This window comes from Lycorma delicatula, chromosome 4 (assembly GCF_047948215.1).
Source record: "Lycorma delicatula isolate Av1 chromosome 4, ASM4794821v1, whole genome shotgun sequence".
Lineage (NCBI taxonomy): Eukaryota > Metazoa > Arthropoda > Insecta > Hemiptera > Fulgoridae > Lycorma > Lycorma delicatula.
This window is the reverse complement of record NC_134458.1, coordinates 156,809,960-156,836,685: the sequence shown is the minus strand read 5'-3', so window position 1 is coordinate 156,836,685 and position 26,726 is coordinate 156,809,960. Positions and strand designations below refer to the sequence as shown.

The 26,726-nt window shown below is 31.5% G+C and overlaps 1 protein-coding gene across 8 annotated transcripts in view; it reads left to right on the top strand.

Moving 5' to 3' along the window:
* LOC142324004 (choline/ethanolamine kinase-like) overlaps positions 1–26,726 on the top strand; it is a 97,121-nt gene that overhangs the window by 17,668 nt on the left and 52,727 nt on the right. The window contains exon 2 of one of the 8 annotated variants that reach the window (XM_075364544.1): positions 2,478–2,574. The exons of the other annotated variants lie outside the window; for them this stretch is intronic. The gene's annotated coding sequence lies outside the window, so the exon portion shown is untranslated. The remainder of the gene's footprint in view (positions 1–2,477; positions 2,575–26,726) is intronic. 8 annotated transcript variants of the gene reach the window in all.

Genomic DNA, 26,726 nt, shown 5'->3' with positions numbered 1-26,726 from the left:
GAATTTTCAAGTTTTTTTTAATTTTATGTTTTGTGGTATGAGGAGTACGAAATACCATTCATTTAAAATGTCATTTCCTTATATATTTATCCGTCTCGACAGGATATTGAGACACTAACAAACTAAAAATTTCTTTTAAATACAATTCATTACTCTAAAACATAAAATAAGATAATAAATACTAGTAATAACAACAGCAACAACCACCAACAATAATAATAATGATAATAGTGAATATATGACATACAAAATAGTAATTCAATTGTCAAGATTTGTTTAAAGACGGTTAAATTATAAAAATCAGAATACAGTCCAATTTACTGAAAAAATTATAAAAACCGCTAATATTAATGCCTACAATTGCGTTAACACAAGATAAGATTAGAAAGTCCAAAGTTCATACAATTCAATTCTCTGCAAATATTATTACTTTTACTGTTTACAACGGAACCACCCTACTACACCTTATGAATGATTCAACACTGCCACTTTCACTACTTTCTTTTCTATTTAGCCTCCAGAACCACCATCAGGATTACTAAAGAGGATGAATGAGGATGATGATTATATGTATGAGCGTAAATGAAGTGTAATCTTGTACAGTCTCAGGTCGAACATTTCTGAGATGGGTGCAATCCAACCACCGAAGAACATCAGTATCCACGATTTAGTATTCAAATCCGTGTAAAAATAACTGACTTTACTAGGATTTGAACCTTAGAACTCTTGACTTCGAAAATCAGCTGATTTGCGAAGACGCATTCACCACTAGACCAACCCGGTGGGTTGGAATAACTCGCCGAACAACTTCCTGGATTCATCATACTGAAATGCTTGTGACATACTCTTCGCTCGTTGTTACCAAACGCTTACTGATAATGTCACACAATTTCGTCGAACACGGCTTCATTGCACTACTCAACTGTTATCGCGACTATGCCGAACACGGCCTCACCGAACTACTAACTGTTCCCGCCGGTCCTGGCAGCATTTATATCCCCTGGCCTGCGGAAGCAGTACCCGGCCTCATTCTTTAACTGTTGAAGCGTAATAATTTCTTCGTCTGCGTCCTTACGCTTTCCCATAAATTCCGGTCCCGTAACCCTTCTTGTCGAACAACAGCTGTTGGAGGTGCCATTCATTGCCTGTACTACGAAGAAAAGATTGTTAAACGGACCCGTCAGCATTACAAAAGGATCCCTTTTAGTCCTTCTGGATTCCTTTCATTCTCTCATTCTTTCTTCGTAATTGGAAGGAATCCGTTACCCTGGTCCGTTATATTTGTTCTGTTACTATATATATATATAAAATTTGTGGCCCGAAAATCTCCAAAACTATTAGATCATTGAAATTTAGATATGCTAGTTGTGTATCTAAAGTTGTGCATGTGAAAATTTGTTGAGGATTGGTCGAGTCGTTCCTGAATAGCATTCAATCTAAGGTCGACAACAGACAACGTAACCTGTTTGAGGTGTTCCTTTAGTCGCATGGTGGTGGGATTGGAGGGCTGAAAATGAATCTTCTTTAAGTTTTGAGGTATGAGAATTACGAAAATACCATTCATATATAAAATTCTGTGGCTCGAAAATCTCCCAAAACTAGTGGACCAAGTTTATTGAAGTTTAGATATACTGTGGTATTATGTCTAAAGTTGTGCGTGTGAAAATTTGATGAAGTTTGGTGGAGTCGTTCTTCAGTTACGTTCAATTTAAGGTCGACAACAGACAACATAATCTCAATTTGAGAGTGCGTTAACTTTGTATCGGTGTATTTTTTTATAAGCTCTTATGCAGTGAGTCACAGTGGTGGCTGAGTTTAAACTTGATGCTTATGTGTAGGGTCTACTCGTTAATCAAATGTATGTAGTGCGTTGTACTATGAAAATCAATGCGTTTCTGAGTGCGAAATAGCGAGGGCGTCTGAAACGAAAAGTCTGTTTTTCTTGCGGAGAACTGCGCAAGAGTTTTTTTTATAAATTTCTTTATCAATCCATTATAATTTTATTGCCTAAATAACATAGTGTTTCAAATTCTAGTATTGTTTTCTCCCATTTTATTTTATTCATTGATATTCTTATGTATGCCATAATGACTTTTTTTTTCGAATTTAATTTATCTCATAATGATTCCTTGCCGTTCCACAAGAATATTAACAGATACATAATGCTTCCTTCCAGTAAATGCGAAAATAATTTAATATTTCTTGTAACTTACCATTGTATTAATTACTTTGACCGTGATGAAATAATTGACTGTTAGTCAGTCTACTTTATTTTACTAATGTTTCTTAAAATTGTTTCGGTTATTCCTGGTTTGAAAAAGATCTGGCCATTATCCTAGAACTTACCTAGCAAATTTCTTCGGTATTTCTCCTAGCACTGTATAAATTTTTGTATTCCTTTATATTTGTGTCTTATTTTTTTTTAATAAAACTTAACGAAATATTGTACACCATATATTTGTTTATTATGATTACAGAATACTACTCGTGTATATCACCTTCTTCTGTGAGCCGAGTACATACATCAGTATATGTCAATTGCACCAATATTCTGGTTGATATTTAATCCTACAGGTGACACTATGCAAACATTAAATCATCTTTATTATGTTATATCGTGTTAATTACATCACTATTTTCAGAGAGAGAGAGCCGCTATCAGTACTAATTGTTTTCAGATACTTTTTATCCGTCTTAAGTAAGATAGAGACATAATTTAAAGCAACAAAATTAACGTAACGTACATTTTTTTTGTCAAGGTAGAATGCCGATCTGTAGAAAATAAAAGTAAAATTTTATAATATTTCTCGCGATATGGCTTTTCTGAACAGATGTTTTATAGATTGTTAAATTTATATAAATCAGTGTTTACTTTCCTGCTATAACTCTATTGCTGCTGTAGCAATATAACTATATAGGAAAAGTATAGCGATCTGAGAAAATTTTGGATATCAGATATTTGTAAGTTTTACTTTTGAAGTCCAAAAAAAAAACACTAAATTATACAACGTACTTACGTGTGTTGGCTTGTATTTCGATAATATCTCCGAACTGGCACAACATAGATTCTTCGAAAATGGCTTAAAAAATATCTGTATATGGAATATTGATGTCATTAAATTGACAAAATTAAAAAAAGGGTTAGTCTCCACCATTTTCATCTTTTGTTTAGTGGTCGTAGAAAATTGAGCTTTTGTACGAAGGAAGTGCTTATAAATGTTTAAAATTCCAAAGTTTAAGTCAGATTTAGGATATTCATTAATAGGACTGTACCGGATTTCAGATTTTATTAGTTATCTTCTAATATCATTTAACAGATTTGATGTAGGTGACCCATACGTTTCCATACACAGGAAAAAGAAACTTTTTTTTTATGAAGACCGTGATGTATCAGGAAAAGTTACATAAATCATCCCAAAATCGTTTTCTATTTGTATTTCGTAAGTGATTTGATAAATTTTAAGAAAAAAGTAATAAAATCATTAATATTTTAAACTCCTACGGTGTATTTAAAATAAAAAAACTGTCAAGAGCGAAGCCGGGAATGTTTTCCAACTGTTTGCCAGCCTTTTTTGTTTACTTTTAACGATTTTCTCAACGTCATTGGCGAATTATTAAAAAAATAATTCTACATTTCATTCCACTGGTGATTAAATGACTGCTAAATATTGATCTTTAAATTTATTACGTTATTTTCATTACTTCAAATTATTTAACTTGCCGTATACGTTATGTAATTCACTCGATTGAGACTAATAGTGTGATACATTTTACGTAAAATCGGATGATATATCTGTACGTATAAATATATACATTAAGGTTTGTAAAAACTGTTTCTGCAGTCGGGTAAAAATGCATTCTTACCGATCAGTATCTGGATTGGAGAGGGGAATTGATGTTGTTCTTGATGCAAACGTATAATATTGTAATAGGATCATCATAACGGACCAGGGTAACGGATTTCTTCTAATTAAGAAGAAAGAAAGAAAATAATAACGAAAAAAGAATCCAGAAGGAAGTAAAAGGGATTCTTTGCTTAGACTAACAGATCCATTTAACAATCTGTTGTTTGTAATGCAGACAATGGCACTTCCAAAAGCTGTTTGACCAGAAGCATTACCGGGCCGGAATAACAATTTACAGTTAAACCTAAGGGCGCAGACGATGAAAATTATTACGCTTCAGCAGTTAATTTTTATTTGTTATAAGGAATGAAGCGGGTACCGGTTATACAGGCCAGGGGATATAAATACTATCAGGGACCAACGGGAACGAGTATGTTATTCTGCGAGGCCCTGTTCGGTGTAGTCGTGATAACAAGCGTTATAACAAGAGTAGTTTCGCAAGCCCGAGTTGCGGTAACGCCGATATCAGTAAGTGTGTTAGTAACAACTAGTGAAGAGTAACAAGTATTCCAGTGTGGACAGTGGATGAATGCAGGAAGTTGTTCGGTGAGTTATTTGCGGAAAATTGAATTGTGTGAACTTCAAACTTTTCGACTGCTATCTTGTTAATGCAATATCAGGTTCTAGCGGTCATTATAACGTTTTCAATAAATTAGACTGTATTCTGGTTTTTATCGTTTAACTGTCTAAACGTATTTTGTCATTTAAATTACTGTTCTGTATGTCATATTTATTTATTGTTATTATTGCAATTGTAATTCTTATTTTTATTTATTTTGTTGTACGTTCAAGCAAATTGTATTTATAAGAGATTTTAGTTCGTTAGCTTCTCAGTATCCTGGTCGAGCCGCGAGCACACGACAATATATTAATTAATTGTTTCATCAAGTTGCCCCTCAGCGCATCCATTTAACGTATGAGCCACGCATCAGTTTTTACAAAATCGTGTAAAGTTGTTAACGTCTGTTTGAAAAATTCAACAAATAAACGTTGTCATCTGTTGGAGAACCCGGGCAAAGTCAGGTTGTATTGGTAGTTATAAATATCCAACATCTTTTACAGCGTGATTTTTAGTATTTCGTAACGTACACATTTAATATCGTTGCAAAGATAAAAATGACCACCCGTGATTTTTCTGCGCGATGATTATTTTATTATAATCGAATGCTATTGTAAAATATATATCGGGTGATGTTAATGACGCTTTTATCTATTATTTATTATTCATTCTATTATCGCAAATTCATTTGCACTTGCTATATATATTTATATAATGCAGTATTTAATTTTTATGGTAGCCTTTTATTTCTAAAACATTATTGCAGTAAATTAATTGATTCATTTATTTTTGTTTTACTGTCAATTGAAGGAACTCTTTTCCTTGTTTTATTTTTAATAATAATTTACGTTATTGTAATTAATCCTAGAACTCCATGTTTCCGATAAATTTTCGTTAACAGCCATCCAACTTATGAATTTTTAAACTATTGCGTATATTTTGGTATAAATTATAAGATTTCATTCTATTTTTATGAGTACGATTTGTTTCTTATTTTAATTACTAGATTATTTTAACAGTTGCTCTAATCAATTTATTTAAAATTAAATTGTTTCCATTTAGAGAAACGATGTTATTTTGATGAGTTTTTAAAATAATAGCTATTAATTAAATAAACGCATTTTTTTGCATAATCATGTAAAAGTCTTCGTAAATACGAAATACAGTATTGTTAATAAATAATAAATTATCTTGAAATTGTTATATTATTCATTACTGATTACCGATTCTATTTATTGACGTCATACAATTATTTCATTAAAGTTCTTTATTTTATGTACTAGTGTACATTACAGTCCGTTCTCATTTTATTATTAATAATAAGTTTGTACTCTGTAATGTGACTCCGATCTTTTTCTACGTTTTTCCTTGATCCTTTCAGGCAAATGCTCGAGAAGATCTGTGTATTAGTGAACCTACCGTTCCTGACGTAAACTGTTTAATTATTTTATGAAATTAATGGTGTTTATTTATTTCGGAATGGAAAAGGAATTATTTATTTAACTTCTAACTATAATGTTTAGTGCATCTCGTAATCGGTGTTGGCTAAATTTTTCTTACACCTGATTAAAATTGATTTGATATTTCTGATGATATAACCTAACAATTAGACTGGTAATACTGTACAGTTTTTCAAACGTTCAAGAAATTTATTTCAATCACAAACTTTTATAATTTTTTTTTTAAAGTAAGTGAAAACGATTTTACATCGAGAAATGTTCTGGTAATAGTCTGTTTTTTCAAAAAGTGCTTTACCTAAAATTTTATGTATTTTATATTTTGTTCCTGAAAAGTTTTTTTGATTGAATGCAAAATAATTATAAGTGTTTCATTAAGAGAGGACGACGATTCAGATATATTTTTGAAACATTACACAGCTTACAATTCCTTTCTAACAATGATAGAAAAGTAATTTAAATTTTACGACTAGTTCTTAAGTAATCGATAATGAAACTGATTAAGAGGAATAGAATTCTAAAAATAATAGAACCTGTCTGTTTATAAAAAGATTTTTATTGTAAGACTGTTTGTTTAATAAAAGAGCTTTTCATATGTCGTTATGTTATTTTTATTAAAAAAAAGATTATTTAACATATGTTAATATGGTTATTATAATGTGTTTTTACGATATGGTGATGATCTCATTGTTTTGTCAACAATTTAATTCTGTACACGTATTGTTTGTGCATTATTGTTTTTTCGAGACGACGTATTGGTTTGTAAAAACGTATTGTTTGCACAGTTTAGCTGTCTGAATTGTATTAATATAATTACTATTGTGCAAAAGAAAATTGTCATTCTTTTCTCGATCAAGGTTTTTTTTTTATCGAACAAGGTCCTTTGCATATTCCATTTATTAGTTACGTAACGTCTATCCGGTTTGTGCGGATTGCAGTTATTATAATTGCGATGCAAAAGAAAAATCGATATATTACCAGTACTGTAATGTCGGATCGTAATTTCTTATTATTCGTTATTTATAAATAAGAAAAGGATTTTTAGGTGTTGAAAATATTAGTTTTTTATGACCTAAAAAATGAAGAAAAACTTATCAACTTAACAATAGTTTCTCTTAGGTAGCTATTTAAATGAAGGTTTGTGCATTCATCGATCAGATCTCGTTCATTAGTTGAAAACGTCTTTGGTGGTGTAGCGTACAATAACCATAATTTCCCAAACAAAAAGTTTCGATGAACGTAATTTTCCCGATTGTTCCTTTAAAACTCGATACGGAAAAAATGGCCTTTAAGATCACAACAAAGTCAGTTAAGCATAAAAAGTGTTCTTCAATAAACACGTTCATTCTCAATTTATGCAAACGAAGATTCATAATTTTAACTTTGGTTATTCCGAATATTATCGAGAAAAATTTGATCAGTGCGAAAACACACACACACACACGTATGTATATATATATATCAATAAAATACCTTTGTTCCGCACCATTATACGTTTACGTGAGAAGATTAAAACGTAAGCGATTCTGCAGGTAGGAGTTTTTGTTCCAAACCCTGTGGTAGAATTTAAGGTTTACTCAGATGCAACAGTGACGTCTTCTTACAAAGCAGTGAAATTCCACTAGTGCTAGTGAAAAAAATCTTTGTCTTGTTTTGTTTCACTTTTCAAACTAGCCCGTGGTAGTACCGAACGACGCCCCTCAGTGAGTAAAACTTGTGCATGTAGTGAAAATAAAATGAATTGACAACAGTATTTTACGGTTTTCAGTGCCGTAATACCGTATGTGTTAGCGTTGCTGTTATTATTTTTAAATTGTGTATACGTTCCTAAATAATTTTATATATTTTTTAAGTATTTTATTGTTACGTACTATTTATTACTAATTTTTTTATTTACTTTATTCGAAATACTATTGATAAATATGAATTATGAACGATTGATTAAACTTTGTGCGGTGACATCCTGCAAGATCTAGAAAATGAAAAGTATCCGGATGTAAATCGTAAACAGAAAAATTTTAATGCTTTCGCTAAAGGAACGAAAACATATGGTAAATGCATGTAATGTTTTATTTCTTATAAGTAATTTTGACCGATGCGGATTCGTAATATTGTTTCACAAAGTAATATATTTACAGCGGCTTATAGATAATTAATTTTAAACATTATATTCTTCTCTCGATACACGTCCTACTTCTGAAGTAAAGTAACTTTTAAAGATATCTCTTACACGAAAAGCATCTCGTGATGAATTTCCCCCACCGACGGAAACTTTTTGAGAGATACATTTTGCGTTGTATCATCGTTTTTATTAGCTAATGTGGCCTTGTCCGTACACTAAACGTTTTTTATAAAATCATGTATAACATTAATCGCCACAAAACTGTATTGTGTCAACAATTTTGGTTTTTGAAAATTTGACTTTGTGAAAACATCTTCAACACTCTTCTGCCAGCATAAACGTTAATTAAATGTGCGCTTGTAATTATTGTCGTCAACTATTGCCCAGGGTACGATCTTTTCAAATATGTTTTGATCGGGTGCCATCTTGGAGCAGTCTGATTTTAATATGCAAATGTACTGATGTGTCCCGATTAGTTGACTTAATTACTACTACGGGCGCTGTTGTGTTTGAATATAATATTTTTTTTTTTTTACTGGTCGAATAAACGTTATAAAAATATAAGAGGAAAGATTAGGGGCGTGTGAGATCCGTACATTAATGAAGCTTTTTAATTGAACATATAACTCGCATTCGTCGTCTCTTATTGTCCGGTTAGAGTAGGAGGTAAGGTATTTTCTATTGCTGTAATAGTACAATAAGATTGTGATGTTTAATATCCCGGATGTTACATTCATACGAGTAATACGAGAAAGCAAATCAATCAATCGTATCATAACTGTGTATACGTATACACAGTTATGATACGATTGATTGATTTGCTTTCTCGTATTACAACAGCTGATTTTTTTTTTGTCCTCTAGTCTCGTGTAAGAAATGATGACATCTATATTCTGATAAACCTTTGTGCATATAGTGTATTTATTTAATACTTGTGTACTAGTTAAAAAATTCTTTTAACTAAACTTTTTATTTTGTGACCCGTACCATGGGTAATGCTAAAAAAGTTAGGGTTTCAAATGAAGCAGTTGAAAAATATACACTTTAATAACTTCACATAAAAAAAAAAATTACCCAAAAATATAAGTATCGATTGTGTGATTATTGAATAAAAATTATCCTTAGTCGTCATAGATAACCGATTTGTTATTATTATTCAAGTCTTAATTTATATCTCGCCCTTTAAATCCTTTGCCGTTGATTTGAAGGTCAAAAACTTACTAAGGGTAACAATCGAATGTCAAGTTTTCGGTTAACCTCACTATTTCATTTAATTTATGAAATCTATCTTTAAAAAATAATAAAAAAACCTTTTATCACTTTTAATCAATTTTAGTCATATGTGTAACACGAAAAATTCAAATAATGATCTTTCTAATTGACTAAAGATTTTTTTCAGTTTCTGCCTGTTTCCCCCACTTTTTTGATCAATTGTTAAAGTTTTTTTTTTAAATTAGTTGTTTAAGAAAGTATAATAAAGAAATAAATATTATGATGAGTAAGGCGTGATAAATTATTCTGTAAGTTTGAGCCGTTTCTTCTTTTTTTACATTGAAATAGTATTTAAAGTTAGGGGTAGCTTTTTTTACTATTGTGGATGCTTGTTGTGTTTATAATGATAATCTTCAAGTCTTTATTTAGGAGAAAAATATTACGATATCTAGAGCATACCAAAATACAAATAGGACTGATAATATTTATGATCGAAAACCGTCTGAGAGGTTGGGTGATTTAACTATGGAATATATCTTATTTAATAAACATAAAACTATCTGATTTTAAGAAAACATTTAAAAAACTACTGTCTTCCGATGGCTAGATTACAGTTCTTCAAATATATAAAACTGACAGAAAGCAAAAAATTATCAATTAGACTAAAAGACAGTGATATCGATAGCAAAACGCATGAAAAATGTTAAAGCTACCTTTAAAAAAAAGGTGCAAAATAAAATAAAAAAATAATAAGATGGTAAGACCATTTTTCTTCTATTTTCAATACTTAAAATTAAAAATTGAAACTTCATAATCGGCTCATATATAATTGCTTTCATTACAATATTTACCACATCCCGGTTTTGTTCATTCAAATTATTTATTAATTTCTAATGAAATCGTAAATTTTACGACCTTTAAATTTTAGTCTTTCTATTTTAATTGTGGTTGGTACTTCTTCGCTTCGATTTTTTTCGTTGTAAGTTCTTTGTTCGATCTAAGATGAGATTTATTCAAATTTGTTTACTTTCTTGAGTCCCCTAGCCTTTTACTTAATAATTTTCTTTCTTTTTTAGTTTTTTAAGTTTTTTTTTTTTGTTAAAAATTAAACATTCTACTGTTTATAAACTAAATGTTCTGTTTACTATATTATAATGTGTATTTTTTGATTTATTGAGAGTGATTTTGAGGTTATAAAAGCTGTTTCCATTTTTTGTGGAAGTAAAATTCGGTTTTGTTTTTTACTTTATTTAAATTTCATCTGTAAAAAAGTAATAATAAAACAACAAAGTTATCCGGCAAATTGTTAATAAAGCCTGCCATTAATGAATGTACCATTTGTTCCGTAATTTTCGATGACTAGAAGGCGGTAACTATATAAACCACATTTGATAAATTTTAAGTGCATTCTCAAACTGTGTCTAAAAAGAGAAATATATTTTTGTTTCCAAGAATTAACTATTATCAGGAGCATTACTTGGAAAATTCAGTATTTTCGCTAACCTCGTTGTGTTATTTCTATCTTTTGTACATTCCGTACAAAAAGTTATCGCTTTTTAAAAATCGGATTAAAAATTTGTATTTCCTAAACTAAAAGAGCAGATTTAGGAGTACTTGATTTTTCTTCCAAGTATTGTTCAAACCTTGTTAAAATCGTGACATCCAGATGACGAAGCGTGTCACTACTTTGATTTGATCTCTCTTATACACCACTGCTTTTCATATGTAAATCTTCTTTTTCCTGTTTAGCCTCCGGTAACTACCGTTTAGATAATACTTCAGAGGATGATATGTATGAGTGTAAATGAAGTGTAGTCTTGTACATTCTCAGTTCGACTATTCCTGAGATGTGTGGTTAATTGAAACCCAACCACCAAAGAACACCGGTATCCACGATCTAGTATTCAAATCAGTGTACAAATAACTGGCTTTACTAGGACTTGAACTCTCGGCTTCCAAATCAACTGATTTGGGAAGACGCGTTCACCACTAGACCAACCTGGTGGGTTCCATATGTAAATCTGCCACCATTTAAAAGTACCATTATTTAGGGTTTTGTTAAATTGACTTGTAAATTTCATTTTTGACAGTAATGTCAAACATGACAATCACGTCGTAGGTGAGGCCTTTTCTGACGGTAACATTACAATTTCATCAATAAAGGCAAATAATTTTAATTATTACACCTTCAACGTTTGATGTATAAGGAAGGAGTTATTGAAGTTTTTTTTTAGCTGGAAAATAGTAAAGCGAGCATTACCGTTTCTCATATAGTGCTTGAAAAAATTGTCGTAGTTTTAATAAATTGTAATTGTAAACATTTTTTTTTTTAATAAGCATTTACTATGAAGTCTGATTGAGCTAAAATTGCACTAAGCGACAATTTCATTCGTGTTATAATTACGTGTTAGGGTTTGAGCCTATTTTTAATACAATACTTTTTTGTAAGCTGCTTTTGTTCATTCAAAAAACTGAATTTAAAACTTGTACGTAGTGTAGATGTAAATAATTTCACAAAATAAAGAAGTAAAAAATGAAGTAAATATTTGTGTATAGAACTAAAAAAATAACAGAACAGTCTGAAAGCCAGATAAAGAACGCTGGCTCTATGCCTTAAAACAATTATATTAGCGGAATTGTTAGGATGTTTTTAATCGATGTATGTTGTTTGTTTTCATTACAAATAATAAACATATTTATCAATAATATTTTTCTAGGCCTCATGGTGGAGTGAAATGTAAATATTGACTCATTATTACGTTTAATTTGTTACAATTCTGTGTTTATTTATTACTATAATTACGTTTCAGTATAACTTATCATATTTCGTTGGTATTTATAATTATTTAGCAGTAAAGAACTGTAATATTTTCTATTTATAACTTCACACTAAGCAAAAACTCATTTACTGTGTAGCAAGTATATAATAATTATAATTAATTTAACAAATAAACCGGAAATTTATTTATGCGTATTAAATGAATATTATCTAGCATTTAATCTAAATTACTACTATGATTCCGATCACAATTAAGATTGAAAATGCTAGGTCGAAGTCACAATAAATGTGCATGTATATATAAACTTAAGCGATATATAGACATAATGTAAACAAAAAAAGTTGCTTCCACCATTTTGTTTTTTTATTAAAAAAAAGTATATCTTGCTAACAGATTCAGATTTTTTAAATGAAACTTTGCACATATGTACTAAACAACATCTACAAAATAAATAAGTTTGAAAGTTATTACGTGTGATAATTCCAAGACGCATTGATTATTTTATAATTAATAACTCCATAAATATTCGCTGTATCGAATAATGTGATTTTTTTTAGCAGAATGACACCTCATTAGTTCAAATCGTTTGATAAAAACAGCCAAGATCCGACTAAAATTATAAGTGGATCGCAATAATTATGCAGTCTGACAATCTTGTGCCTGTTTCTGCTTCCTTCTCTAATTGAATTAAAAATCTTCTATTAGTTTTCTGAAAACTGTCACATAATTGTGTCAGACTCGCATAATTTTTACTATCCACTTCGTTTTAGCCATATATTAGCTATTGATCGACCGATTTGAACTAATGTGTTGGCCATTTGTTCAGTATAAAATGCTTAAAATTTTATCTAATAATAAAGCATTCGATAAAACTAATATTTACGGACCTAATTAATTATTACACAATTTTTGTAGCCTACATTTTCAGATTTCAAGAGGTAAATATTTTCACACTTATTTTATCGATTTTGTTGAGTTTATTAACACCAAATTTCATTAAAGTATTCAGTCTGTTCTTAAGTGCGAATAGAAGGAAAAAGAAGAGAAGTGTAGGGTGTTTATCCACAGGAACGGTTTTTGTTTTATTTTTATATTTTGAATCTCTCTCTTAAATTTGGGCAACACTTCTACATTATCACATACTTTTTTATACTATCAATATTTTATAAATATATTACTGAAAACGCAATAAAAAAATAAACTCGGTTCCTACAGGAACGCAAATGATATATTTTAGTACTGTACTTTATAGACGCGTTCCATCCTTTCCAACAGGACTAATATGATAAGAACTCGGGCCGGAAACTGTAGACGGCTGATTTCTTAATGCATTTCTGATTACTAACGTTGCACTAACGCTATTCATTATTTATTTTATGGGTTAATATATTGTAGGGTATTTTCCAGAATGCTGGAAAACGGCGAAAAGTCTATTTTCTCCCCGGAATTGCATGCCGATCTCCGTACTATCTGCATTGCCAAAGTTGTTCGAAAGAGGTTTTCTTGAGCGACTTCGGCGATGTGTGGGGCCGGGGGTTCGGCTTGAGCGGTTCGAGTTTAGAGAGGGCCACTCGACGACCCGCAACTAGTTCGACTGGTGGATAGCCTTGTCGGAGGCTTGAACAGAAAAGCGATGACCGCGGCCGTTTTCTTGGATGTGGCTAAAGCCTTCGATAAAGTTTGGCATGACGGCCTACTATATAAACTCGCTCACACGACGGTCCCTGGCTGCCAAGTCAAGCTAATAAGTTCTTACCTACTCTCTCTTTTTTCCTATTTAGCCTCCGGTAACTACCGTTCAGATAATACTTCAGAGGATGAATGAGGATGATATGTATGAATGTAAATGAAGTGTAGTCTTGTACATTCTCAGTTCGACCATTTCTGAGATGTGTGGTTAATTGAAACCCAACCACCAAAGAACACCGGTATCCACGATCTAGTATTCAAGTCCGCGTAAAAATAAATGGCTTTACTAGGACTTGAACGCTGTAACTGTCTACTTCCAAATCAGCTGATTTGGGAAGACGCGTTCACCACTAGACCAACCCGGTGGGTTAAGTTCTTACCTACTGGGAAGACAGTTCGCATTACGCGTCGGGAGATCCTTATCAACTACCAGGGCGATAACCGCCAGGGTTCCCCAGGTAGCAGTCCTCTCGTAGATTCAGTATACTGTATATACAAACGATATGTCGATGTCGGAAGGTATCAACGCCACTTTATACACCGATTATACGGCAAACACATCCCGAAATATGGATTAGGTGGTCGACAGACTCCAACGGCAGCTGGATTTAGTGCAACCGCGGCTTGATATGTGAAGAATCAGGGTCAACGGGGAAAAGTCCGTGCCCGTGCTATTCACATGCAAGCGACGCGCTGCGGCCAGACAGCTGGAAATCTCAGGGGGAAAAATACCCTTCGAGACAAAAGTTAAGTATCTGGGAGTGGTCCTGGACAAACGGCGTACCTTAGGGAAACATACAAAATATGTGATCCAGAGGACAAAGACCGCCAGGGCTTCCTTGTACCCAGTACTTAATTATCACCGTATTAGATGAATCATCGTGAAAAGGCGGGACGAGGGTTTTTGTATGGTAAACCAGGTCCAGTAAACATCGGGTGAGCCAATAGGACACTCCCAGAATTGATTTCGGGCCTTTAAAAAAGGTCATTCAAAAGATATGTCCGCGTAAAGTCTCGCATTGCGTGTAAAGTGTTACAGTTCATAAATATATGGGCATACGTATTTTTCTTTTTGCGCGCGCACGTGCGGGAACGTTAAGGGCGATTTTTCCGCACTTCATAAAAATTTAATACGTAGGTAAGTTGAAACATGACAGGTTTGTTACATTGTCCTCAACGAGGTCTGTTATATGTTTCTTGCAATTTAGAACATGCCTACTTTTTATGTCTGTTTCAACTCTCATTCAAGTAAACCAGCACAATGAAGTTGGTCACGCGATCCCCCCAACCCTTCTCGGACGACGTGTGTCTGGAATGTTTCCTCCAAACACTAGGGCCCCAACGGAACCAAATTCCTGTTAGACCGAAATGCTCTAGCATCGAAAGGACTTCAGAGGTCGGACTGAAGGGGAATACAAAGCATATATACGCTTAGTGTCCTCGTATCAGCCACAATCAATTATTTCTCGTTGGTCTAAAGGACCGGAACGCAAATACCAAATCCGTCCATAAATAAAATAAAACATAAAATCTACAATCGTCAATAAACAAATAACCCGCCGGATAAAATAGAAAGACAGCAGCAAGGGACATTTGTTCAGGTTCTTCAATTAGTAGGGAGTAAACAAACTCCCGCTATCCTTTCGTTCCGTTCCGTTCCGGGTTAATATACAAGTAGAATTTTATAAAATAAACTATTTATGTTCTTCATCGTCATTTGTACTCTGTTCGTTTTTGTATTGCAAAAAAAATCTATTTTCAAATTCTCCTCGGACCTTACATATTTAGAAAGTTCTATACGGTTCGGCTCTCTTGTTACACTAAATAACAAACGTGTACTTATAGAAAAAATTATCGTTTAGTAATATATATTCTTGGATTAAACCAAACAGTGCAAGTAATTTCGCTTTACACGGTATAATACTTTAGCCTTTGAAAAAAAATTTTTTCGGTTTATTTCCTTTTTTATCTATAACCTGAGCGATTGAAAAGATTTTTCGATCAATTTATTTGAAATTAAGTTAAATAATTTCTTTTACTGAGGAAATTTGTTATACGTTTACATAATAATGTGATTTTTATGTGGAATTTTCTACTTTGTAATCTTGCTATAATGTAGCTTTTTCACGACTTTCTTTTATCCTTCCAGGCAAAATGTCTGGAATCCATAGAATAGTAAACATGCCATTCCTTACCTCTTTGATAATGAAAATCTCTCCGTAACGAAATAACGGGTTGGTGCTTTCAAATCCTATATTATAAACGGTTTTCTTTTGCTCTGTTAAGCAGAAGAAAAACCGGATATTTTCCTATAACCGCCGAAAAATGTGTACTTAGCTATTTTTGATACAGCGGTTTTCTTTTTGAGGGTTTTAATGATGAATGTATTTGAAATCTTCGAATAAAAACGAATTAACAACTCGTAGATATCAACTGAATGGGTTTTTCCTTTATACGAATTTTATAAATAACTTTATTTACTTGCAGCATAACCAGGTCAGATCGACAAGCTCAGTACACATTTGTATAGGTCATAAATGTTGGCCTAAATCAGGTAACAACCCGTGATACGATGTTTATTGCACTTTACTTCTGTTCTCATTAAATATTCTTAGAATTTTGTTGTAACTTGTCTAACAACTTCAAACATAGGTTGTTAGTTAATCAACTAAAACACTGTATTAGGAAATTTATTTTTCATCGTTCTTATTAGATAAGGAAAGTCGAACCGTATGTGTTATACAGATAGTAGTGGGCCTTTCCGAGACTTTTACTATTAACTTTACCTTTATTATTGAACTGGTGATTCGGATAAAACAGCTAGTGCGATTTCGGGTAGTGTAACATTATAGTATATATCTTTGTTATTTTTAGGATTAAAAACATTACTTAACATAAGAAATAATATTAACACAATTAACTCTCCCGCTATAATTGATTACGTAAGATGTTAAGACTCCCTTTAACGAAATCTGTCTCAACGTAGAAGTATCGCAGCCTCTGTCGAATTCCGTTCAGAGAAAGTCGATGTGATCTATTGTATTGAGATTTGAATAAAGTGTATTAATAAATAAATATTTATTATAATTTACATTATAAATATTTAACAAAAAATGTGCACTCATTAAATTTAAATATTTCATATCTAATTTAATACGTTTCATCCGACGTCAATGTCCGTGTTCTCAGAATTGATATAGATTTTTCTTAATACTGCAATTTAATTAGGCCGACACCATTAATCTAAGAATTTATTCAACCTTTTAAATTATTTAACTTTTCCTAGGCACCATCTGTGCCTGCATTATAGGTCGTTAGTGTTTGTTTTTGACGATCGACCGAAAATCTATTGTGAATATTCCTTTCCCGGACACGAAAAATATAAAAATATACTAAGAATATACGTACGATGAAGTAAAAAAAAAAAAAAAACAGATTCAGTGTAATATATCACAAAAACGAGTAGAAATCTGCGAATAAAAGAATTAGAATTTTCAAAACTTAACAGCAGTGGCGGCTCGCGTATAGGCACTGTGGAACCGCAGCACCCCCTATTTCCACTTTATATTATCGATAATATTTAATATAATGAGTCATTTTTTTTTACTTGTACAATATATAATCTTTAAGCTCAGTAGTGGTCAGTAGGCCGTCCCCCAGTTTATAAAAAAGGTACAAAAAATTTGTATGGAACTGTGCTCTTCACAGTTCCGGCGGCGTGGTGTTTGACTGTTGTGTGCACGCGCACATAGGAAGCTGTACGCGAGGCTGCAAGGGAGAGAGCACTGTCGCTTCCGCAGTGCCGACCCTGGCGTGCTGGTGGAAGGTAGTTTTTTTTACTCCGCGTGTGTTGTGCTTAAAAACTGTGTACCGTGTGTAAGTTTCTGAATAAATTTTGTTTTTATACACGTTTGCTTCCTTTTACGCAATTTTAAAACAAAGGCTAAAAAATTTCTGGAACAGCACCCCCACTAATTTTAACTATGAGCCGCGACTACTTATCAGAAAGGAGTTAAAATTTATAACTTTACTGTTTTATAATAAATTCATTAAAAAGTATACAAAAAACGTATTGAAAAGAAATAGACTGTTATTAAAATATATATATATATATATTAATAAGAATACAAAAAATCGAAAAAATACTGTACATTTAATACAATAAAGCTTAGTGAAAGTTGATAATCAAAGCATACTTTTAAAAAAACAGTTTCTTAAAAAAAAAATTAATTTGTTCTTGCTTTAATGTTAATCTTTGTTTATGAGCTGCAAGATCACGTAATCATATTAAAGAATCTGTGTAGAATTCGTCCGCGCTAAACAAAAAATTCATAGAGGGCTTTGTGTGACGACCCTGGTTGCAAGTCATTACATCATAGTTCATGCTCGACCAATTAATGAAATTTTTCTGAAATTAATTATGTTTTACGCTATACGAATTGCAAAATAGTCAATTACAGAGATCGATAACAAAAGCATTTAAGATCGATAACAAATGCATTTCTTGTTGAAGTAAAGCTTTATTTGGAATAATTATACCGTTACAAATGATATGGTATTTTAGACATTTTTCACATGACTGTATAAGAGAGCTAGATTAGTACTTAAAAAAAAACTATTTTATGCAAAGATATAACATGTCCACAATAATTTGACCTTTGTACGTTGCTGTTAGGGTTAAAGTACTTTGAATATTAGCTGTCTATATTTCCTGATCTATCAAAAATGTGGTAGCGTGGTCATCATTAAATTTTTCTGCTTATATGTGATTAATATCGTAAATGTATTTCTTATGATTTTTTTTTGTAGGTTGTCTGGTCGTGTTTAATTTTTAAACAGGAGTAATAAAAGAGTTTATGTTGCAATTCAGAAAACCTATTAATTTTGTGATATATAGATAAAACCTGGGTTATTCCTTTTTTTTAATAATGAAATTGTTATGAATATATTGATTCAGTTAGGTGAACATCAGACAGCATAACATCTAGTTATTTTTAAAGATCAAAATTGCAGCTAAATTGATATAAAAGTTCAAAGTGATGTATATGATTAAAAATGAGCGTGTGTTTGACACAAAAAATAGTTTTCCCGTAATTGAAAATTGACCATTTTTGATCCTAGAATTTGTAACGTTTTTTTTTTTTACTTACAAAAATGATCATATCTTCAAAGTATTACAGAATTATCTATAAGATTTGTCTTTCTAAAAGGAGAATTTGTATAAAATATTTTGTCTCTTTATTGTTATTACGAGTGTGTTTTAACCGCCAAAAAGAAGAAAAAAAATTTCAGTTTGGCGATTGTTACGAAGGCCGACGCTCGCTTCAGCCAGTAAAAGGTTTCATTCCAATAATTCAAACGTAAATAAATTTAGTTTGTTCAAACGCTGTTTGTATATCAATTACAAAATCTAATTTTGAACTAGATGCCAGGTGTAACATAAATCAACTTTTATACTGTCGAAGTCTTCCGCAATAAAATTGTAAGTATTTAAAAAGTAAAACTTGTCTGTAAATGTGAAAACAATGTACTCCAGTTAATAAGAAATTGATTTAAATAAATTCATATAATAAATAAATTCAGATTATGAAAAATTTCTATCGATAAACTTTTTTCAGTCGATTGATTTTCCCCATAGTATCTTGATTAAGTGATAAGCTTTAACATTTATATTAAATAAATACTCATAATGTCTTAATCTATTTTCGTTTGAATTTCGACTTTTCGTAGGATTGATTACTTTTAAAAAAAGTCAGAACGAGTTCCAAGTTCAAAGATGTATTTTCGGATCATTATTTGGCGCCTACGAGTATGAATTACAATTCGAGCATGAATTTACAGTTCAGCTTAGTAAATTAGAAATTGTAAATTATTAATGCGCTCATATTTAAGAATGTACCAGCTTCGGTAAGAAAAATAGTCTCTTATTTCTAAAAAATAAAAATATTTATTTGTAATTTCAAATCAGATATCCGAATATTTTCGTGTAACTTGACACAACATGGGCCTTTTCGCAGTAGTTGGAGCATGTTAAGAAGGACATTTCTTGTAGTTTCAGAAATGTGCGTATTACCTTTCGTTGCCATATTTTTTTAAATTATGGACCCATTTAAACTGTTACTTTCCCGTCAATAGAGCAGCTGTAGCTGTGTAGAAGGGAAGTTTGGTGATCGGTCATAATTGGGCAAATAGGTTTTCACCGAAATTTGATGAATTGACCCCTTAAGGACCCCAGAAAACTGAAAAAGGGAATCAAAATGTGCGTACATATGTGTCTATGTATGTAGGCGTGTAAATCGCCTTATATCTCCAGAACTGCTTGACCAAAGTTATAATAAAAAAAGCTATAATATTGACCAAAGCTATAATATTTCTATAGTAGGGGCATTAAAGCCAAATAAAATTCTAATTAATGAAATATTTCGATCTTACGAGGACAGGCACATCGTTTCAAATCTGACTTTATCTTCTTTTCTTTTTTTAACTTTTTTTTGTTTTTTGAATGTATAGATTTATTAATAATTAATTATTAACCTCTGATTGTAAAAAAATGTTTTACAATAAATAATAATTAAAAAAAAAAAAAAAATATATATATATATATATATATATATATATAAGAAGTTATTAATGAAATAAAATGCTATGTGGTTTTTATTTTTTTTTTTAAATGTGTATATGTAATTTAATAGGCGTACAAGGAAGTGGTGTCCATATCAGATTTTCTTTTGATAACTTTGTGAATATTAATAAAGTAAACAACTATTGTAAAAAACTTATTTTGCTAACTTTCACCCCCCCCCCCCCTAAAGAAAAGTCTTAATTTTGAAGTTATAGAAGGCGGTAGGCCTTTAAGGGATGATTTTAATTGATTTTTTTAAAAATATTTTTGTGAACAATTATAAAAAAAATATTTTTGTGTAAAAATGTTTTTGCTAAATTGTACTCCTGCGCCAAAAAAATAATAATTTTGAAACGTTGTAGAAGGTAGTACAGTGGGTCTTTTTTGTTGCAGTTTTTTCTATTAGCATCTCGTTGGATTCACAAATTGTTCCCCATCAAAGTGGGGTCTTAACCCAGCCATCCTCCTTACACATTCCACGTTCCACTGGCTGGACTACTGCTGTAGTCGACTGCTATGTTGTGACGTCACAAGTGAGCGGTAGAATTAAATAAATGAATAATATTTAAAGTTTAAAAATTTATTTAAAGTGACCGCTAGTACCCCAAACCCGTGCGAATGAAGTACGGTATGTATGCGCGCGTTTGTTAGAATCATTGAATTAAATAAACAAAAAATATTATATTTTAATAAAATGACTAATATTTTTAATTGTGTGTATAAGCTGGCATCAGAAGGATTTTCCCGTCGCGGGAAAGTCCTACAACTGTGTTGTCAGCTTTATTTTTAAATCCTATTTTAAATTTATAAAAATATTGCGCTATCGATTAGGTTTTTAATTTTAATTATTTGATGACGCAGCTGTGATCGAATTTTTTCGTAGTTCGTCTTGGTCCACCCAGGCAAACGTGGCAGTTTACTTCTTCAAAGTAATTAATGCTTTCGTTTTTAAGTTCGCTTAGCCTGGCCCGTTGTCTGTTGTATTTTTTATTTTGGGTAGGTATTCCGCTAATTATCGGCGTTATTAATTATGACCTTCCGGCTCTTTTTTATATGCGGCATTTCGCTTTGGGAAATAATAAAGAATTAATAAGTCAGAGAAATGGGATAAACAGTTAGGAAGTAAGGTGTTTAACGAATGTGGCTAATAGGATATTTAATAAAAATATTTCGGAATAGGTGCAAGAAATAAAATGTTGGCGGTATCATTATTGAATATCAAGGATACGTGATTTTCAGCAGAATCATAAAACTATGGAGAATTTTTCTTTGTTGGTAGTAATCGTAATTAACTGTTATTCCTGCTTTAGATTTCCGCACTTTTTTAATAACGGTTCGTTTTAATGGCCTAATAGAAATTGATCGCTTTCAGGCATTTTTGAAATGGTTATCCTTTTTATTGTTGTCTAAACCACTTGAGATATACATCTGTATAGAAAAAATAAACAAAATGTCCGACGTAGAAAATTGAGTCAGATTTGTCCTCATGAACGTTTTTGTTGGTACTTTTCAAGAAGATGACCGCAGCCGATCTGAGTTACTTTGTTATCGTAGTTGTTAGATGCCGCCACTGAAAGGAGAAAATAAATAAATAGTAGATATTTTTTATTTTTAAATACATACATTGTACTGTAATATCATTAAAATAATATAATGATACTGTAATAATAAAATAGTAAAATAAAGTACAGTATTTTTTCAGTACAGTAATTTATGTACAACTTAACAAGAACTTAACCTGTATTTCTGCATTAAAATAATACATTAAATATCATTAAAATAGTACTGTAATAAAATAGAAAATAAAGTACAGTATTTTTTGAGTACAGTAATATACGTATATCATTTACTGTATAACCTAACCTGTATTTCTGTAATAAATGTGTCAATTTAAAAGATTTCATTTTACGCGGAAATTTTCCGGAACGTAACACCCGCGTAAATTGAAGATGCACTGTATCATAAATTTATATAAATAATTAAATATATATATTTTAATTAATGTGAATAAATCTACCAAGTATAAATATAATCGAGTCAGACAACCTACGCTCGCTTCGCTTACTAGTCAAGGTTAGCGAGCGAAGCGAGCGTAGGTTAAGTTTGATTAGATTATATTTATAGTTACATTTATTTATTATATAAAGTTAGATTATAATATTTTAATTTATTTATTTTAGTCAATCGGCTGCGGGCATCTTCTTGAAAAGTACCTTTTAGTTTTCCCTTACGTCTTGAATCAGTCGCTTGCAGTTTGGATAAAATCGTCCGGGCACTTTGTATACTCCTTACACTTAAGTAAATTTACATTACGGTACGTGCATTTTTTTATAATGCATTATCGGTTGCAGCGTGACCTCATCTAATTTTAATAATGTTATCTATCTCGGTTTATTTGTGAAAAAACACGGTCGGCAAATATATCAGTTAAAATTATAATTAATAACAAGCTACTTTAACTTTATTTGGAATGTTTTTTTCTTTTTTTGTTTAATATCGTAGCAATGGCGTAGTAAATCTAATTATCTTTAATAATACTATTATTTATTACCACGGTTATTTTTTAAAATTTGTCCTTGAAGACGCTAGACTTTTAAAATTGCCGTATATCTGACCTAATTACAGATAGCTCGGTTAGGTGTTAATATTTATACTTATTTTACAGTTTATAGTTATTCTTTTGTAACCTTCTTCAGTTCATTAGTAGTGGAGTATGAACTACGATATTCAGTTATATATTAACTTGAGCTAGTTTGTTCCTCCCCCTCTCGTTAGACCATATTGAGTGAATAGCTACACTTTTAACTGATTACTGTCTTTCCGTTGTTTTATCTTTTCCTTGTTCCTCTTTTGTATTAAGGTCATTTTAAACGATTTATGTCGCAAAACAGTGTATTATTATTTTTACTTTCCTGGCATCATAGCTCTAGAGTTTTGCTGCTAGGAGGAAAGTATTATATAATTAGTCAAAAAATGGGCTATGGACTTTTTTTGTTATATTTCTCGACGCTTCATAACCCAGGAACTCCAAAACAAAAAAAAGCTTGGGGGGTAATGTTCGTATGTTAGCGTGTTGTGTTTGAAGCTTAAACATTTTTACTGGATTAAACGATTTTGATGAAATTTGGCACAGAAACTCGTGTGTATAGAGCAATTTGATGCCAAAATTTTGGGGCCAATATCACCAGTGGGTGGCGGGTTTTTCGGGGTCGATTTTTCAAAATTTTACTAACATCATATTAAGCTTCACATTTTATATTAAGCTCAGTACAAGCGTGCATGCTTATCTTACCACTTAAAAAAAATCTAAAATTCCCCTTCTCCAAAAATCGAAGAAAGCTATATTTTTATTTAATGCATATTATTTAACCGATTTTTGTTTAATATATTCGCACGGATAATAATAATGTAAGCGACCCAAAAAAATATTTTGGGGGGCAGTATTAGAGTGGGGGAGCCGATCAAAGTTTAAAAGTAACGATTTTTGAATTCATTATTTTTATATATGATATATTTTTTACTTGATATATATGCAGTTTATACACACCCGATTGTAGTGCTTTAAAATTTAAATAAATTTCAATTTGATTTAGGTATTGCACTGTTCTTTTTTTTATTTGTTAACCAACAATTTTTTCTTACATTTTCAAATTAGCTTTTGGAAATATTATTACGTCTTCTGAAGCTTATTAAGTTGGCAAAGAATTTTTGAAACTATCTGTGATCTGAGTGATTAAAATAATTCTTTTTTATTATTTGTTATAACACTTTCTAATAATTCTTACTTTTTTTATATTACAGATTTAATTTAATTTTAGTATTACCCGAAAATGTTAAATACCTATTTTTACGGGCCGAATGAAATGGAATAAATGATACGTGAAAAAACTGTAGACCAGTGATTCTCAACCGTATTAGCTCCACGAACCCCAAAAGTAAAAAAAAAATATAATGAATATTTTGTGACCGCCCAAATTCCTTCCAACTTAATAAAACCTTGTTAAAACTATTTAGCTGCGTTGATAGCGATGGATATGAACACGCATGTTTGAAGTGTACAAATGTGAGCGATCCATCTTGATGAAATTCCAACTTGATGTGTACATGATCCTTGTAATTTGGTCTGCTTGCATAATATTCGCTGTCAGAGTGTTATGTTCGGACATGCATGATACATTTAAACACGTCGTGCTCTCAGCAATATAAAAGAGGCGTAAGGGATTCCTGAACGTCAGTTTAGTTTCGAATGCGAAGCGTGCGTTTGGTGTCTATTTAAGTTTTTAAAGCGTAGTTTCATTAAAAATAATAATAATTGAGGTTTCAGTTTTTTAGTGTGCGGTCAAACGGCGTAACTGCTTTTTTTCAATTAGATTGTTATGCAAAATGGATAAAGAAGTGAGCCGGGGAGTCATCCCGTGAATTGATTGGTAAAAAAGACAAGCTTTTACGACAGTTATTTAAATTATGGTTTTACCTCACTGGGTTGAAAGCCACAGTATGTTGTTGTTTGTTTAAAGTCTTCTCCGATTAAAGCATGAAACCATCAAAATTAATTCGGCACTTTGAAACTAAACATCCGAATCATAAAAGCATAGCCTTTGAATTTTTCGAAAGAAAATTACATAATCGAGAAATCAACAAACTTCTATTTGTGAATTAAGCCGTAATGACAAAAGTACGCTTGAAGCATTTTATCTCGTAGCATTATGAGTAGCTAAGATATCCAAACCCCATACAACGGCAGAAAACCTCATACTGCCTGCTGCAGTTGATATGGTCAGTGTTATAATAGGCGTTGAAGAAGTAAAAAAATTCCGCTTTCTAACGACACGGTATCAAGTCGAATCCATATTGTGGCTGCCAATGTTCGCGATCAGATAATTCAGCAAGTGAGTTTTTCAGTATTTAATTTGATGAGTAGACAGACGTGGCAACTATCTCTCGGTTCTTATGTTTTGTGAGATATGAATGCGATAGGGATAGATCAATCAAAGAAAATATGTTGTTTTGCAAATCAATACCTGGTCATGCAATAGGACAATGTCTTTTTATATATATATATATATATATATATATATATATATATATATATATATTTTTTTTTATGAAGATACTAAAAACTGTAACATAGATTGGACAAAATTGTTGCAGTATTTAGTGATGTTGCAAAGGTGATTACAGGAAAGTACAGGGAATTTCTGAAAAAATTAAAAGATTGTCTTATACAAGGGCGAAATGGATACATTGCTTTCTTCACAAACATGCCCTTACCGCAAAAGAAAAATGCAAGAAAGTATACAAATTCTTTGTAACCCTATTTAATTTTATTATTAAAAGTATACCATTACAGAATAGGCTGTTTGCTAAACTATGTAATGAAATGGTCAAAACAAAAAAATCTCTTCTTTTCCATACAGAAGTCGGATGGTTATCGCGGGGGTGTTAACCCGGTTATTGGAATTGCGAGATCAGTTAATAATATTTTTCCAGTATCATTGAGTGTTTTTACAAAATAAGGAGTAAATGTTGTTGTTGGTTTACATAGCTGATATATTTTTTCATTTAAATTACTTTAATGTGAATTTTAAGAACATGATAAAAACATTTTATTAATGACAGACAAGGTTCATGCTTTCATTATGAATCTTGATATCTGGATTATTCGCCTTCAAAGCAAAACTCTTGATGTTTCCATTCACTTCCGATTGTATTAAAAAAACTTTAATTGTTTTTAAAGACTAAATTTTCCTTAACTATTATTCACTAGTTTGGATAACATAGATGAATTTGCATGAGCAAAAAAATCAGTTTGCGGAGTATTTCCCGAAAGATAAAAATGATTTCTCGAAGAAACGGGTACTGAATTCGTTTAGTAAATAAAATGTTTATTATAAATAACCTTTTCTCATGAAATGATTTAATTATTTATAATTAAATTTTACGTTTAAGTTTAAGATTGGGAAATTTACGATCACCCACCATATAGTACGGACTTAGCTCCTTCTGATTACCATTTGTTTAGGAAATTGAAAGAATTTTTCAGTGGTAAGTAATTAGCGGGTGACGATGAATATTGTTAATCTGTGGCTAAATTGACTGGCGGCAGAAGAATACGAGGAGGATATATTGAAGCTGGGTATCGCTACGATAAATGTCGTAATTCATGTGTTAATGTGTTAATTCATGACTTAATTCATCCATTTCACTGTTAGGGGTTTTTTGTGGCGCAGAGGTTCATCAACAGTTGAGAGAAGAAAAAAGGGGTGGTATTCCGTTGGCGCGCGTGCGTGTGCATTGTTTAGTTATTAACTAGGGATTGGTTGAACCAAGAATCTTAAAATTTGGCACGTTGACTTCTTATACTTGGATTACTAATGCTG